Raw genomic sequence first — 18,329 nt, forward strand, 5'->3', positions numbered from 1 at the left:
CATGTACTGTCAAGCCTCTGCAATTAATCCAGAATGCAGCAGCAAGGGTTGTCTTCAATGAGCCAAAAAAAGCTCATGTTACTCCTCTCCTCATCAGGTTACACTCCTCATCAGGTTACACCAGTAGCCGCTTGCATCAAATTCAAGTACTGATGCTTGCCTACAAGATGACCACTGGCACGGCACCAACATACCTAAACTCACTGGTTAAATCTTATGTGCCCTCCAGAAGTTTGCGCTCTGCAAGTGAACGACGCCTTGTGGTGCCATCGCAAAGAAGTTCAAAATCACTCTCACAGACCTTTTCCTGGACTGTGCCGAGCTTGTGGAATGACCTCCCAATCTCAATTCATACAGCTGAATCTTTACTCATTTTCAAGAAACATCTAAAGACTCATCTTTTTCGACAGCACTTAACCAACTAATACTAGCACTTTTACTTTTCTTGTCTTTTCATTTATTAAAAAAAAAAACCTGACTATGCGTTCTATATTAGATTAACTGAGACTTGTCATGGCACTTGTATACTGTTGTTGTTCTCTTGTTGACCTGACTGCTTCTATTGTTTTCATTTGTAAGTCGCTTTGGATAAAAGCGTCTGCTAAATGATTAAATGTAAATGTAAATGTAAATCAAGATTCTGGAGACAACTATTTTCCAGACCTGGGTACCCAGCTTTTCTTTATACACATTTAGATAGTAAAATATGCAAGACATCATTTTGTTAAATAATATTAAGGCCCAAAGGGTCAATATGTTAACCTGAAGAAGTGATGAAGACACATGGTAGGACCTGCTCATAGATAACTGCTTTTTAAAACCAAATTTCATGGTCCCTTCCTTCCTAAAACGCTACTTCAGGTCATTTGGAAAAAAGGTGCAGTTGTATATGACAGATGAAAATATTATAAAGTACCTCTCCAAAGGTTCATTTAATTTCTGCCATTAAATACAATAAGCGTATTTATTCTTAGACTTAATATTTTCATATTCTTTGTATATATTTGAGAAAGTGCTCTTTTCTCTCATCAGTATCAGGAGGTAGTCCTTGGAATGCCGTTAATGTGTAGAGGCACTTGGGGGAAGGAGTATCCCAACCTGTAAAGCTGCATCCAGAGTGTTATATTGCCTGTGTGGTAATTCCAACATCCAGTACTGAACAAAATTTTCTTTCTTTCCTTCATTTTCAGGTATAGGAAGCACCAGCTGCATCTTTTAAATTCAAAAGCACAGTTGGATCTGAAGATTAGATGTACCAAATATTTCAGTCTTCTAAAATTATAGCATGGAAATGGGCGGCCAAGAAAAGAAAATAACCTTGGCAGGTTAGAAGAATAACCATACGGATTCTACAAGCAACTCAGATTATATCTACCTCTTATAACTTATTGTGAGACCTCGCAGCAACAGACTGAACTGCTCTTCCAAACTGGAACTCAGGTTGTGCATTTCGCCACAAAAAACAAACAAGAGGAAGAGATCAGTGTGAGTGATTGTACATATCAAGAAGGAGGAACAAGCTGAAACAAGAAGAGAGAGATTGCAGAGCATTTTTCAGTGAGCCTGTCCATCTTTGAGCTTGTCCGTTATTACTGGTCTGAGCATAATAAAAATAGAGGGCAGTGTATGGTATTTCAAGAGAGTTCTCTGTCGGTCTGTAAATATAAAAATCCGTATTCACTGAGGTCAATAGTTCACCTTGCTGACTTGTCTTTCACGACACCCACAATCTGCCAGCTGGTTGACACAGCACTTGCGGTTGCGTTTAAGTTTAGAGTCCTTGTCGAAGACTTCACCTGAGCGAAGCGCCGATACGAGATCATCAAACTCCCCCACCTCCTCTGACACACTGCATCCGGTGCTTTTCTTTGCTTGCCTTTCTCGCTCCCGCTGGTCCTTCAGCTGGGATAGATACATGAACAGAGATTAACATTTAAAATAGCCATGTATGTTTAGTATATATTAACACTTTTATTATTATTTCCTCTGTCCAATGTAAAAAAATAAATATTTGAAGTAGCTTTAAATACAACTAAACATTTAACAGAGGTCAATCTTGAAAATGTCCTACAATAACAGCATTACAATGCAGTAAGGCCCTAGTAGAACTGTTTTGAGGTGATTCATGGTCTCATGAGTGATTGCAGTGACCTCAGTGCATTTGGGATCCTGCTACAAATTATTCCAAGGCCTGTCGACTTATGGTATGTTTTCCCTTAAGGTCCCTCAAAACTCAACATAAGATATACAGCTCAAGTGAGAATTTGTTTGTTGAAATGCATCAATTTAATGTACATGGCAAAGTGACAAAGCTGTGCATTTTCTTCTGATATTTATGATTTATCAGATAATGGGTGTACATCAAGTGTACATTCACATTGGTAACCACTTGTTACATCAGCAGTTTTGACTGTCCACACTATATGTGGGAACCAGATTATTATCAGTGACTCTGTATATGCTGGATTCAGTAGACAGATATATTTCTGACTTACTCCATGTGCTTTTTGTTTTGAACATTGGATTTGACACATCCAGTTTAGACAGCCTGTTGGAGTGTTTGCACAGCCTTTAAAAGAACCCCAGCATCAAGAATGATTGGCATCATTAGGTTCTGTCATTCAGAAACATGGCTTTTCATACCACTGCTATGCTGATGGCACTCAACTCTACCCCTCATTCCATCCTGATGATCCGACGGTAGCTATTCGCATCTCAGCTTGTCTAACAGACATTTCTTGCTGGATGAAGGACCATCACTTTCAATTCAACCTTGCCAAGACAGAACTGCTTGTGATTCCAGCAAACCCATCGTTTCATCACAATTTCACCATCAAGTTAGGCACATCAACCAGCTAGAAGCCTTGGAGTTACGATTGATGTTCAGCTGACTTTCTCAGACCACATTGCTTATACTGTCCGATCCTGCAGATTTGCTTTATTCAACATCAAGAAGATCAGGCCCTTTCTTTCGGAAAATGCTGCACAACTCCTTGTTCAAGCTCTTGTTCTGTCCAGGCTGGACTATTCAATGCCCTCTTGGCAGTTCTTCCAGCCAGTTCTATCAAACCTTTACAATTAATCCAGAACGCGGCAGCAAGATTCATTTTTAATGAGCCAAAAAGAATACACGTCACACATTTGTTACTTCAGACTTATGTGCCCTCTAGAAGCTTGCATTCTGCAAGTGAACGTTGCTTGATTGTGCCATCCCAAAGAAGCACAAAGTCACTTTTAAGGACTTTTAAATTAAATGATCCCTCCTGATGGAATGAGTCCTTAGCCATCTTCAAGAATCGGCTTAAAACCCATCTCTTACATCTTTATTTGACCCTCTAACTTTAACACTCACTATTCTAATTTTATTCTTTTAAAAAAATCGAACTACCTTTCTAATCTTTTTGTATTCTATTTTATTTTCATTTATTATGCAATTGTGTGTGTGTGTGTGTGTGTGTGTAAAGACCTCTAACACTAGCTTACTCTATTTTTTTTATTCTATGTTTTCTTTTTATTTATTATATTATGTAAAAGCCCATGCTATGTGTACTGTGTTAACCTAACTGAGACTTGTTATAGCACTTATATATCATTGCTCTTTTTGTTGTTTTTGATTGCTTCCACTTTCCTCATTTGTAAGTCACTTTGGATAAAAGTGTCTGCTAAATGAATAAATGTAAATGTAAGAATGAGTAGATTTGTAACAAGGTTATGAGTTGAGGTAAAGGAATGGAAACTACTGGAGGTTGCAGCATGTCCTTCACAAGGTGTGTAAAAAAAGAAAAAGAAAAAAGGTTTATGTAAATTCTGGTTTACAGATAACTGATACATTTTTCTATGCACTGACATTAGCCATGCAGTACAGTGGTCATTTATTGACAAGCTTTAAATGAAACACGGTTCTCTTTTCATGTATTAAAAAAAAAAAACTGTAAGTAAAGTTTTTATTATCCATTAACCAGATGTTAATGAATAGAGACCACAAAGACAGAACAACCTCCAAGCAAGGGTGAAATTATAAAGAAGTGTAACATTATTTTGGGATCCTGTAAGCATTTGTGTGTGTTCTGTGTTTATTCTGCTTAGGAAAAGATATACCATGGCCTCCATGCACACTCTCCTCTCTTCCTCCTCTTTGCGTCGCTGCATGTTCTCCTGGTCGTGTCGGGCCTCGCTGAACGACTGCAGAAAGATGTCAAATATTCCAAAAAACTCATCTGGTTGCATGCAACCTTCCTCCTCTCCAAAATGATTCAGAGACTTAAAAAACTGGATTGAAGAGGAAAGAGAGGAGAGCGACAATGAGGATGAGTATGGACTTGGCCAAGATACAAAAAAGAAACATGAGTGGAAAAGCAAGACTAACAAAACAAAAGCAGGGGTGGTAAACTTGAACCAGGTGTGTTGGAGTTGGTTGGAGGAAAACTTTGCAGGACAGTGTCCTTTACAGGTGCTTGACACGTCTGGCCTTAGGTATATATTTATTTTTAAAAGGGTACAGCCACTGTGACAGCTTTTGTTCTATTTTTTTTCGGAGACTCTTATAGACATATCATGGGCTTGATATGCATGCTCCACCATCCTACATCTTCGGTGCATTGTAAATTCCTATCACTTCTGCCACCAAAACACACACACAGTTTTTTCTTTCTTAAGTGTACATGATGTAATCATGTCTAGTTTGATGACCATATGCCCTGTTATCAGGGCCAAGTGTCTGTTTCAGACGCTTAGACTAGAAGATGAATCCTGTTCACTCTGAAAACCCAGAAATTAAAAACCCATCACTTGGGAATTAAGCTTGCAATAAATAATCTTTCAGAACTGATATGGTAGTCATTAGTGCTTTTTGTTTTGGAACAGATATTCCAAAGATCTTTTGATCTCTACTTAAAAATGGACTGCTTGAACTACATAATCAAATTGTAGACAGATGCTGTGGCTGAACGTTTGTGGCAAACTAAATGTACATACGCAAAAAGTGCATCCACTTTTACTGTGGTTTGGCATACCAAGGTGCCAAAAGTCTTTGCTCCAAAAGCCATTTGAAGGTCTGTCTGCCAAGAGAGTACAGTATATACTGGGTCTTCATCAACAGTAGATTTACCATGGGGAACTTGTTTGTCTCAGTTCTAACTGGCATCTCGATCATTGTTATTCTGGCCAAGTTTTTTTGTCTAAGTTCAATGGAGCAGCTAATTATCTCATAAGAGACACTATTCCATGTAAAGTCAAAACTGTCCTTTTTTTGTGTAACTGAAACAATAATTCTGCTTTCCAGCACTGAGCTTAAGCTTGTGATAGATCTACCATTTTTAGGGCATATGCAGTCCTGAGACTATGGAAAGAATCCTAAAATCTCTAGTTAAAATCTCAACGTTTAGGTGTTGTTAGTGCCCCAACAACTATTGCACAAGCATTATCTCAGTGTTGACAATACTCTACCAATGTTCTCAGCCATAATGTTTGTGTCAATTTTGGCCCACCTCAGATGACAGAATCACTTACAGGAGATGGAATTCTGACCCAGCAGGAAGAGGCTTTTCTGTCTGGAAAGCACAGGGATGCCTTTGTGTCCAAATAACATCAAGGTCAGCCACTACTTGTGAAGTCTCTCAGAACTCTTATGGCTTTACGAAGTCAATAATTTGGATAATGGTGGACAGGGTTAAGTTGATGGTTCTGTTCTGGGGACTGGAGCTTGGACATAGACACATGGACAAATCAAAAAATGTATTCCCTATGGCTTTCAGAATGGTTCTCTTTCATGTATTTGAGTAGGGGACCTACCATAGCGGGGGTGTAGTTGAGACCAAGCCACATTTCAAAATAAATAAATCTCCTCAAACCCTTTAGTAAAAACCCTGAGAAATTTAGGATTGGCTACCGGGATTCCCCGGGATGTTTAAGTCATCATGCCGAGCCAGGAAGGGTACACAAAGCCCTCTTTTCTCTCTGTCTTTTTCGTTCTCTCTCACTCACTCCCTATTCCTTAATCCTTATCCCCAGCCCATGCACAGGGTTGGCAGAACTCAAAACTATAAAGAAGGGGGGACGGGAAGGCCTGCTTGGCTCCTCCAGAAAGGGCCTATCCTGCCATGATTTTCTAAAAAAGCCCATCTCTCTGCCAAAGAACCTTTGTGCGATTTTATCTAGTTAAAATAAAACCTTTCTTTTGGAATGTGGGATGAAATAATAACTTTATTAGGCTGGGTATTTACCTTATCTTTGGCTTCAGTGAGTAGTTCCTCGAGTTCAGAGAAGCTGAAGCTAGCAACTGTGAAGTCACTGACCACTGGGACAAACTTGTCTCCCCAGTCACATGTTTGGCTCTGCTGGTATCTTAACTCCTGATGTAAACAATCAAATTTTGTTGAATTCAACTGTATTTTATACATTTTTGTTGCTTTTAATTTAATCTGACTATAGGTGTGTTTTTACTGATACACGTTCTAGGTTGTAGTTTGCTGCTGTAAGGTTTTAAAATCACAATTAAGTTAAATAAACATCTTATGCATTTTTTTTATTCTTTATACTGAATTCCTATACTCTTTTATATTCCTATTTTTAACTTATGTTTTGTTTTGTTTTTTGGACTAGAGTGACAAAGACCAAATTGACATATATTAGTTGTGTGTAACTAACTTCAATGCAGTTAATTCATTAAAGAGCAAACTGGTAAGATTTTTTTTTTCTTTTACAAACTCCATCAACATTACACAAAACATACGTTTATATATTGAGTTATGATACAAAAAAAGAAAAAGAAAAGTGTACTGTCATCATGCCAAACATTGATTATAATGCAATGATTTTGAAGGTTTCACTGAATGCAACTATGTATTTATGGCAAGTGTCCAAACATAAGCACAAGTGAATTTGTGGGTGAACTATATTCACCCAATATCCACAAAAGTTGTTTGTATAAAGCTTCTTTAGCAGAATAAAAAACAGTAGCTGACAAACCACTGTCAAAGAGTGTTGGAACAGTGAAAACAAACAAACAAACAAACAAAAAAACCTATATATATATATATATATATATATTAGTAATAGTAGTATATGAGGTGCCAAACAGGAAATGATTATATAAAAATTTGAATATATAATTATAAATCTGTATATATAGTTATAATTCTAAATATACAAATGTAAATCTGAATATATACTTATAACTCTGAATATATAGAAGTCAATCTGAATATATAGTTATAAGTCTGAATATATAAATATAACTGAATATATGCTAATAAATCTGAATATATAGAAGTAATTCTGAATATTGTCACACACCTGGACTCATTTTGTGTGTTTTTGCCCCTGTGACCCAGTTTCTGTCTTCCGTGTGTGGTTTGATTAGTTCCCAGGTGTGTCTAGTCAGTTCCGCATGTGTTCCATGTCCCTGTTAATTTAGTCATTCCATCCACCTGTGTTTTCCCTATTATCCCTTGTATAAAAGCCTTGTCCTTTCAGTTCTGTTTTGTCGGGTCTACTCGTTACTAGTTACTCGTCTACTTGTCCATTTGTTACTTGTCAACTTGTCCACTTGTTACCTGTTACTTGCCACTTGCCACCTGTTATTTGCTACTTACCTTGCCTATGTTTGATTTAATAAATCCTTGTTTCGTTTATCCCTCGGCTCCGTGTTCCTTCCAGCAGCGTAAGCCGTGACAGAAGACCCGACCTAAAAAATTAAAAACTGCGTGTTTTCTCTCCGTTTTGTTTTCCGTTTTTTCACAGTCTTTTTCTTTCCGTAGTGTGTCATGGATCCCCCTCTATCGCCCCGAATACCTCCTCCTCCTACTGGAGCAGGAGGGACTGTCTCTCGAGGACCATACCAGACGGTTTCTTTTGATAGCTAATGCCACCAGCTACCCGGACCACGCGCTCTGCACCTTTTATCACGCCAGCCTGAACTCCAGGTGCAGAGCGTTGTCGCCCGAAGATGGTCCTCGGGAGGATTTTGCCGCATTCATAGAGTGGAATCTGGTGAGAAATGGGTCACCTCTCACGGTCGGCCCAATGGAGGATCTCACCAGGTCCACTCTGGACCCAGAGCCCAGCCTACAATCTCCCCACGGTACGAGGCATAAGCCCGAGCCCACCGATGACGGAGAGCCAGAGAGCAACCCGTCAGACCAGGTGCGAGAGCCGGCGACACTGCCCACCACGAGGGAGAAAAATGTGGAGCGCCAAATGGGTCAAAATGAGGGGGTTTCCAATTCACCTATGCCAGATCCTCTGTTAAGCCCAGGAAGGGCTCCTGATCTTCCGTTAAGCCCAGGACGGGCTCCTGATCCTCCTGTAAGCCCAGGACGGGCTCCTGATCCTCTGTTAAGCCCAGGAAGGGCTCCTGATCTTCCGTTAAGCCCAGGACTGGCTCCTGATCCTCCTGTAAGCCCAGGACGGGCTCCTGATCCTCTGTTAAGCCCAGGAAGGGCTCCTGATTCCCCGTTAAGCCCAGGACGGGCTCCTGTTCCCCCGTTAAGCCCAGGTCGGGCTCCTGATCCTCTGTTAAGCTCAGGAAGGGCTTCTGATTCCCCGTTAAGCCCAGGACGGGCTCCTGATCCTCCTTTAAGCCCAGGACGGGCTCCTGATCCTCCGTTAAGCCCAGGACGGGCTCCTGATCCTCCGTTAAGCCCAGGACGGGCTCCTGATCCTCCGTTAAGCCCAGGACGGGCTCCTGATCTTCCGTTAAGCCCAGGACGGGCTCCTGATCTTCCGTTAAGCCCAGGACGGGCTCCTGATCCTCCGTTAAGCCCAGGACGGGCTCCTGAACCCCCGTTAAGCCCAGGAAGGGCTCCTGATCTTCCGTTAAGCCCAGGACGGGCTCCTGATCCTCCTTTATGCCCAGGATGGGCTCCTGATCCCCCGTTAAGCCGAGGACGGGCTCCTGAACCCCTGTTAAGCCCAGGACGGGCTCTTGAACCCCCGTTAAGCCCAGGACGGGCTCCTGATCCTCCGTTAAGCCCAGGACGGGCTCCTGATCCTCCGTTAAGCCCAGGAAGGGCTCCAGCCCCAGAGCTTACTCCAATGCCTGCTCCTCCAAAATTCCCACCCTCCCACCCACTCCTGCCTCCTCCTCCGCTGTCGTCTGGCTGCCCCTCTGCTCGCCCTCAGCCTACCATCATTGTGGTGCGAGCTCAGCGGGACCGCCATCCTCCAGCGACGCCTTGGTCGGCGTCTCCCTCACCTCCGCCTCCAGCCTCTGAGGCCTGGACTCCGCCTCAGCCCGTTGACCCGTCGGCTCCACCATGGCTCCTAGCTCCTTCCTCTCCGCCGTCACCCTGGCTCTTCGGCTTTCCGTCTCCACCTCGGGCTCCTCCTCCACTTGCTCCGTTGCCGTGGGTCGAGTCCCTGGAGTCGGTGACCATTCCTCCTCCATGGCTCCTTCCACCGTCGGCCCCACCTTGGGCCGTTATGGCTGTGGCCTGGGTCCTGCTGGGTACCTCCTGCTTCAGATCCTCCCTGGCTCCTCCCTCCGTCATCTCCTCCCTGGCTCCTTCCTCTGTGGTCCCTGTCTGCTGGCCCCCTCCTGGGAGGCTGTCCTCCACCGGAACCTCCTCCCAAGTTCCCACCCACGCCTCCCTTTGTTGTTTCTACGGTGCGAGGACGCACCTACCGGGAGGGGGGAGTACTGTCACACACCTGGACTCATTTTGTGTGTTTTTGCCCCTGTGACCCAGTTTCTGTCTTCCGTGTGTGGTTTGATTAGTTCCCAGGTGTGTCTAGTCATTTCCGCATGTGTTCCATGTCCCTGTTAATTAAGTCATTCCATCCACCTGTGTTTTCCCTATTATCCCTTGTATAAAAACCTTGTCCTTTCAGTTCTGTTTTGTCGGGTCTACTCGTTACTAGTTACTCGTCTACTTGTCCATTTGTTACTTGTCTACTTGTCCACTTGTTACCTGTTACTTGCCACTTGCCACCTGTTATTTGCTACTTACCTTGCCTATGTTAGATTTAATAAATCCTTGTTTCGTTTATCCCTCGGCTCCGTGTTCCTTCCAGCAGCGTAAGCCGTGACAAATATATGGTTATAAGTCTGAATATATAAATACACCTCAATATATATAAGTAAATCTAAATATAACTGAATATATGCTAATAAGTCTGAATATATATAAGTAAATCTGAATATATGCTTTTAAGACTGAATATATATATATATATATATAAATTGTGAATATATATAAGTAAATCTAAATATATAGTTATAATTATATATATACACACACAAACACACACACACACACACACACACATATATATATATATATGATATAAAACTTAGCATGAATAGAGTTAAATATAATTTTGGTAACATTCTATGAAGCCCGTATTTATAATACATTATAAGGGCTTAAGGCATTATAATGAATAAACCATAATAAAACCCTATAATATGTTGTATCAACTCATGAATAATCATAACGACAATTATAATACATCATAATACTAACTTATTTGTGGTTATAAGTTTAAGAGTATGATTATTTCTAACACACAATGAACTCCATATTAAATCTACTTCATTTACAGTATAATGGACTGTATCATATCTTGACATTGTTGACATTGTTTATTCTGATATGATATCTGATCTTATTGCTGTCTGAGAGAAGTTTATTATTATTATTATTATAATTATTACTACTTATTGTCACTCCTCCAAGACATCAAGACAGTATCCGCACCCATTACTCACTCTTCACCTCTTCACCTACAGTTTGACTCACCATTGTTCACCGTTACCTCTGCTTGTGTCAAATAAACATCATTCCCTGTCATTCTCTGTCTCCGGTCCCTATGTACTGTAACACTTATAAGTGTTCTTTGACCACTTTAAGTAAAGTAGCATCAGAAATACGGCAAGATATGAGTTTAATAATGGATTATAACTATGAGAAATATAATCCATTTTAAAAAGTGGATGCAACATGTTTATACATTGTGTAAATATTATAATATAGTAAAACTGTTCTTATGAATATTCATGAAATGATACAACATATAAAAAGTTTTTTTATAAAGCATTATGCATTCATTATAATGCCTTAAGAATACCGTTATAATGTATTATGGTGTACAGTCGTGGCCAAAAGTTTTGAGAATTACATAAATATTGGAAATTGGAAAAGTTGCTGCTTAAGTTTTTATAATAGCAATTTGCATATACTCCAGAATGTTAAGAAGAGTGATCAGATGAATTGCATAGTCCTTCTTTGCCATGAAAATGAACTTAATCCCAAAAAAACACCTTTCCACTGCATTTCATTGCTGTCATTAAAAGACCTGCTGAGATCATTTCAGTAATCATCTTGTTAACTCAGGTGAGAATGTTGACGAGCACAAGGCTGGAGATCATTATGTCAGGCTGATTGGTTTAGAATGGCAGACTTGACATGTTAAAAGGAGGGTGATGCTTGAAATCATTGTTCTTCCATTGTTAACCATGGTGACCTGCAAAGAAACGAGTGCAGCCATCATTGTGTTGCATAAAAATGGCTTCACAGGCAAGGATATTGTGGCTACTAAGATTGCACCTAAATCAACAATTTATAGGATCATCAAGAACTTCAAGGAAAGAGGTTCAATTCTTGTAAAGAAGGCTTCAGGGCGTCCAAGAAAGTCCAGCAAGCGCCAGGATCGTCTCCTAAAGAGGATTCAGCTGCGGGATCGGAGTGCCACCAGTGCAGAGCTTGCTCAGTAATGGCAGCAGGCAGGTGTGAGCGCATCTGCACGCACAGTGAGGCGAAGACTTTTGGAAGATGGCCTGGTGTCAAGAAGGGCAGCAAAGAAGCCACTTCTCTCCAAAAAAAACATCAGGGACAGATTGATCTTCTGCAGAAAGTATAGTGAATGGACTGCTGAGGACTGGGGCAAAGTCATATTCTCCGATGAAGCTGGATTTCTGATTGTTTGGGGCATCTGGAAAAAGGCTTGTCCAGAGAAGAAAAGGTGAGCGCTACCATCAGTCCTGTGTCATGCCAACAGTAAAGCATCCTGACACCATTCATGTGTGGGGTTGCTTCTCATCCAAGGGAGTGGGCTCACTCACAACTCTGCCCAAAAACACAGCCATGAATAAAGAATGGTACCAAAACACCCTCCAACAGCAACTTCTTCCAACAATCCAACAACAGTTTGGTGAAGAACAATGCATTTTCCAGCACGATGGAGCACCGTGCCATAAGGCAAAAGTGATAACTAAGTGGCTCGGGGACCAGAATGTTGAAATTTTGGGTCCATGGCCTGGAAACTCCCCAGATCTTAATCCCATTGAGAATTTGTGGTCAATCCTCAAGAGGCGGGTGGACAAACAAAAACCCACTAATTCTGACAAACTCCAAGAAGTGATTATGAAAGAATGGGTTGCTATAAGTCAGGATTTGGCCCAGAAGTTGATTGAGAGCATGCTCAGTCGAATTGCAGAGGTCCTGAAAAAGAAGGGCCAACACTGCAAATACTGACTCTTTGCATAAATGTCAAGTAATTGTCGATAAAAGCCTTTGAAACGTATGAAGTGCTTGTAATTATATTTCAGTACATCACAGAAACAACTGAAACAAAGATCTAAAAGCAGTTTAGCAGCAAACTTTTTGAAAACTAATATTTATGTAATTCTCAAAACTTTTGGCCACGACTTCCCCATATACAGTCGTGGCCAAAAGTTTTGAGAATTACATAAATATTAGTTTTCAAAAAGTTTGCTGCTAAACTGCTTTTAGATCTTTGTTTCAGTTTCTGTGATGTACTGAAATATAATTACAAGCACTAGTGGTTAGAGAGTTTGACTCCTAACCCTAGAGTTGTGGGTTCGAGTCTCGGGCTGGCAATACCATGACTTAGGTGCCCTTGAGCAAGGTACTGCTCCCCGGGCGCCGCAGCATAAATGGCTGCCCACTGCTCTGTGTGTGTGTTCACTTCTGTGTGTGTGCACTTTGGATGGGTTAAATGCAGAGCATGAATTCTGAGTATGGATCACCATACTTGGTTGAATGTATGGAATGCACTTCACTATATAGTCTACATTGCAACATAAATATATCTTTATTAATAGGCAGATGTTCTTTTTTTAATGAAAACGCTATGCCTGTGTATCCTGTACTTGTATCAATGCAGATAATGTAACATATTAGTTATTTTAATTATTACTATCACATGATGCTACAATTGTCTCTATTCACTTTAATCACTTCATACCTCTCAGGGTATTAGCATTTTTACTGACTTTGAGGGCCTTTTGACACCACAGTCAGCCTTTTTTAAAGTATATATAAAATACTTCTTTTGGTTTAGATTAATGAGCTGCACTTACAATAATTAATATAATAAAATATTTACATTAATAGCTATATACAGTATGCACAGGTATAATAAAAAGTCTATTGATATGCCTTATAATATAGTTCTATTGAGATGTAGACAATATATTTCCATGTTTGCATTTATACAGTATATTCGGGATTTATACATATTTTCAGATTTCATGATATGCATAACTACAGTATATATTCAGAATTTATATTTGTATATTCAAAATGTAGATTTATATATTCAGAAGTATAATTATAAATTCAGGTTTATAACTAATATTCAGAATAACTTATATATATATATAACTTATATATATATATATATATATATATATATATATATATATATATATATATATATATATATATATATATATATATTAAGACTTATAACTATATATTCAGATTCACTTCTATATATATTCAGAGTTATGAATGTATATTACTACAGGTTTGCCTTATACAGGTTGGACAGTGTTTTCTCTACTTCCTGTTGACCTTCTGTAGCAAATCGTAGCTCCGTGTAGCTGTTTTTATTTTATTTTTTCTCTAGAATCTTTATCTTACTATCACTCTCTGTTTTTTAAAGTGGTAAAATATAACTTAATTCACACCATATTTCTGATATTATCGATCAATCTTATCAGATTAACTTTGATCGTTCACTTTTATTTTATTTCCGTGAGTGCAGTACACCTGCAAAGCGTTAGCACTCGTTAGCTTGTCATTAGCGTCTTCATTCGAACCTATCGCTGTATTCTTTTCTCCTCTCGTTCCAGTTTTTCACAAGTTCATCAAACAACCGCAGTAAGAAGTTTCATCAAGCACGGTGAGTAATGGCTTCTCCCGTCATTGTTTCTTGCACCTCTTGCCACATGTACAGTTTATCTATCTCTGTCGCTGATGAGGGATTCACATGTGATAAATGCAGGGAAATAGTTAGGCTGACAGAGAAGATTTCAGAATTAGAGACACGCATCCAAACTTTAATTGAGGACAGTAAGAATGTTAGGGCTCTAGATATGGCTTTGGATGCGTCTAGCTCAGGGATTCCTGTACATTGTTCGGTTCCGGAAACAGAGCCCTTGCAGCAGGGCAACTGGGTGACGGTGAGGCAGCGTAGTCGTGGGTCAAAACACCGCTCTTCTGTTCCGATCAAAACATTAAACAGGTTCTCCCCACTCAGTGATGCACCCACTGAGAAACCTGATGAAAGTGCTCTAGTTATTGGTGATTCTATTGTACGGAACGTGAATATAGAGACACCAGCCACCATAGTCAAATGTTTACCGGGAGCCAGAGCGCCTGACATCTTGGCAAATTTAAAAGTGCTGGCTAATGCTAAACGTAAATACAGTAAGATTGTTATTCATGCTGGCGCTAATGATGTTCGACTTCGCCAGTCGGAGATCACTAAAAATAACATTAAAGAGGTGTGTGAACTTGCAAGCACAATGTCAGACACTGTAATATGCTCTGGTCCCCTCCCTGCTTACCGTGGTGATGAGATGCATAGCAGATTGTCATCACTCAATGGCTGGATGTCTAATTGGTGCCCACAGAATAACATAGGTTTCATAGACAATTGGACAAGCTTTTGGGGCAGACTTGAGCTGCTTAAAAGAGATGGTCTTCATCCCTCCTGGGGTGGCGCCACTCTTCTCTCTAGAAATTTGGCAAATAGTCTTTGTGTTTATACTTGACTAACTGGGGCCCAGGTCAGGAAGCAGACAGACTGGCTAAACCGACCGTCTGCTAGCCGCCTCCCGTCACAGAGGTCAGTTAATTCTCAGCACATAGAGACTTTTTCACCTAGATATCACACTATAGAGACTGTGTCTGTTCCCCGAACTAGAAAAAACAAAAAACGTCCAAACCAAGTTAAGATTAACAATTTAATTGAGGTTCAACAAATAAAAAACAGAAGCAATATGGATAAACAAATGATGAAGCTTGGCTTATTGAATATCAGATCCCTTTCTACGAAAACACTTTTTGTAAATAATATGATCACTGATCATAATATAGATGTACTCTGTTTGACAGAAACCTGGCTAAAACCTAATGATTACATTATTTTAAATGAGTCCACCCCCCAAGATTACTGTTATAAACATGAGCCGCGTCTAAAAGGCAAAGGTGGAGGTGTTGCTTCAATTTATAACAACGTTTTCAGGATCTCTCAGAGAGCAGGCTTCAAGTATAACTCGTTTGAAGTAATGGTGCTTCATATAACATTATCCAGAGAAACAAATGTTAATGATAAATCCTCTGTTATGTTTGTACTGGCTACTGTATACAGGGCACCATACAGACTTTATTAAAGAGTTTGGTGATTTTACATCCGAGTTAGTTCTGGCTGCAGATAAAGTCTTAATAGTTGGTGATTTTAATATCCATGTTGATAATGAAAACGATGCATTGGGATCAGCATTTATAGACATTCTGAACTCTATTGGTGTTAGACAACACGTTTCAGGACCTACTCATTGTCGAAATCATACTCTAGATTTAATACTGTCACATGGAATTGATGTTGATGGTGTTGAAATTATTCAGCCAAGTGATGATATCTCAGATCATTATTAAGTTCTGTGCAAACTTCATATAGCCAAAATTGTAAATCCTACTTCTTGTTACAAGTATGGAAGAACCATCACTTCTAACACAAAAGACTGCTTTTTAAGTTATCTTCCTGATGTATCCAAATTCCTTAGCATATCCAAAACCTCAGAACTTGATGATGTAACAGAAACTATGGACTCTCTCTTTTCTAGCACTTTAAATACAGTTGCTCCTTTACACTTAAGGAAGGTTAAGGAAAACAGTTTGACACCATGGTATAATGAGCATACTCGCACCCTAAAGAGAGCAGCCCGAAAAATGGAGCGCAGCTGGAGGAAAACAAAACTAGAGGTATTTCGTATTGCTTGGCGGGAAAGTAACATATCCTACAGAAAAGCATTAAAAACAGCTAGATCCGATTACTTTTCTTCTCTTTTAGAAGAAAACAAACATAACCCCAGGTATTTATTCAATACAGTGGCTAAATTAACGAAAAATAAAGCCCCAACAAGTGTTGACATTTCCCAACATCACAGCAGTAATGACTTTATGAACTACTTTACTTCTAAAATCGATACTATTAGAGATAAAATTGCAACCATTCAGCTGTCAGATACAGTATCATATCACACAGTGCACTATAGACCCCCTGAGGAACAGTTCCACTCATTCTCTACTATAGGAGAGGAAGAATTGTATAAACTTGTTAAATCATCTAAACCAACAACATGTATGTTAGACCCTATACCATCTAAGCTCCTAATAGAGGTGCTTTCAGAAGTCATAGATCCTCTTCTGACTATTATTAATTCCTCATTGTCATTAGGATATGTCCCCAAAACCTTCAAACTGGCTGTTATTAAGCCTCTCATCAAAAAACCACAGCTTGACCCCAAAGAACTAGTTAATTATAGACCAATCTCGAATCTCCCTTTTCTGTCCAAGATACTAGAAAAGGTGGTATCCTCACAATTATATTCCTTCTTAGAGAAAAATGGTATATGTGAGGATTTCCAGTCAGGATTTAGACCGTATCATAGTACTGAGACTGCTCTCCTTAGAGTTACAAATGATCTGCTCTTATCATCTGATCGTGGGTGTATCTCTCTATTAGTTTTATTGGATCTTAGTGCTGCGTTTGACACAATTGACCACAAAATTCTTTTGCATAGACTTGAACACTTTGTTGGCATCAGTGGAAGTGCATTAGCATGGTTTAAATCGTACTTATATGACCGCCATCAGTTCGTAGCAGTGAATGAAGATATATCCTATCGATCACAAGTGCAGTATGGAGTACCTCAAGGCTCAGTACTAGGGCCGCTACTCTTCACGCTCTATATGTTACCCTTGGGAGATATCATCAGGAAACATGGTGTTAGCTTTCACTGTTATGCTGATGATACTCAACTCTATATTTCTTCGCAGCCCGGTGAAACACACCAATTTGAAAAACTAATGGATTGCTTAGTCGATATAAAAAACTGGATGACAAGTAATTTCTTACTGCTAAATTCTGAAAAAACAGAGGTTATAATTATAGGACCTAAAAACTCAGCTTGTAATAACCTAGAACACTGTCTAAGACTTGATGGTTGCTCTGTCAATTCTTCGTCATCAGTTAGGAACCTAGGTGTGCTATTTGATCGCAATCTTTCCTTAGAAAGCCACGTTTCTAGCATTTGTAAAACTGCATTTTTCCATCTCAAAAATATATCTAAATTACGGCCTATGCTCTCAATGTCAAATGCAGAAATGTTAATCCATGCTTTTATGACCTCAAGGATAGATTATTGTAATGCTTTATTGGGTGGTTGTTCTGCACGCTTAGTAAACAAACTACAGCTAGTCCAAAATGCAGCAGCAAGAGTTCTTACTAGAACCAGGAAGTATGACCATATTAGCCCGGTCCTGTCAACACTGCACTGGCTCCCTATCAAGCATCGTATAGATTTTAAAATATTGCTTATTACTTATAAAGCCCTGAATGGTTTAGCACCTCAGTATTTGAATGAGCTCCTTTTACATTATAATCCTCTACGTCCGCTACGTTCTCAAAACTCAGGCAATTTGATAATACCTAGAATATCAAAATCAACTGTGGGCGGCAGATCCTTTTCCTATTTGGCGCCTAAACTCTGGAATAACCTACCTTACATTGTTCGGGAGGCAGACACACTCTTGCAGTTTAAATCTAGATTAAAGACCCATCTCTTTAACCTGGCATTCACATAACATACTAATATGCTTTTATTATCCAAATCCGTTAAAGGATTTTTAGGCTGCATTAATTAGGTAAACCGGAACCGGAAACACTTCCCATAACACCCTATGTACTTGCTACATCATTAGAAGAATGGCATCTACGCTAATATTTGTCTGTTTCTCTTTTGTTCCGAGGTCACCGTGGCCACCAGATCCAGTCTGTGTCCAGATCAGAGGGTC

Source organism: Carassius carassius, chromosome 32, assembly GCF_963082965.1.
Source record: "Carassius carassius chromosome 32, fCarCar2.1, whole genome shotgun sequence".
In the NCBI taxonomy this organism is placed as follows: Eukaryota; Metazoa; Chordata; class Actinopteri; order Cypriniformes; family Cyprinidae; genus Carassius; species Carassius carassius.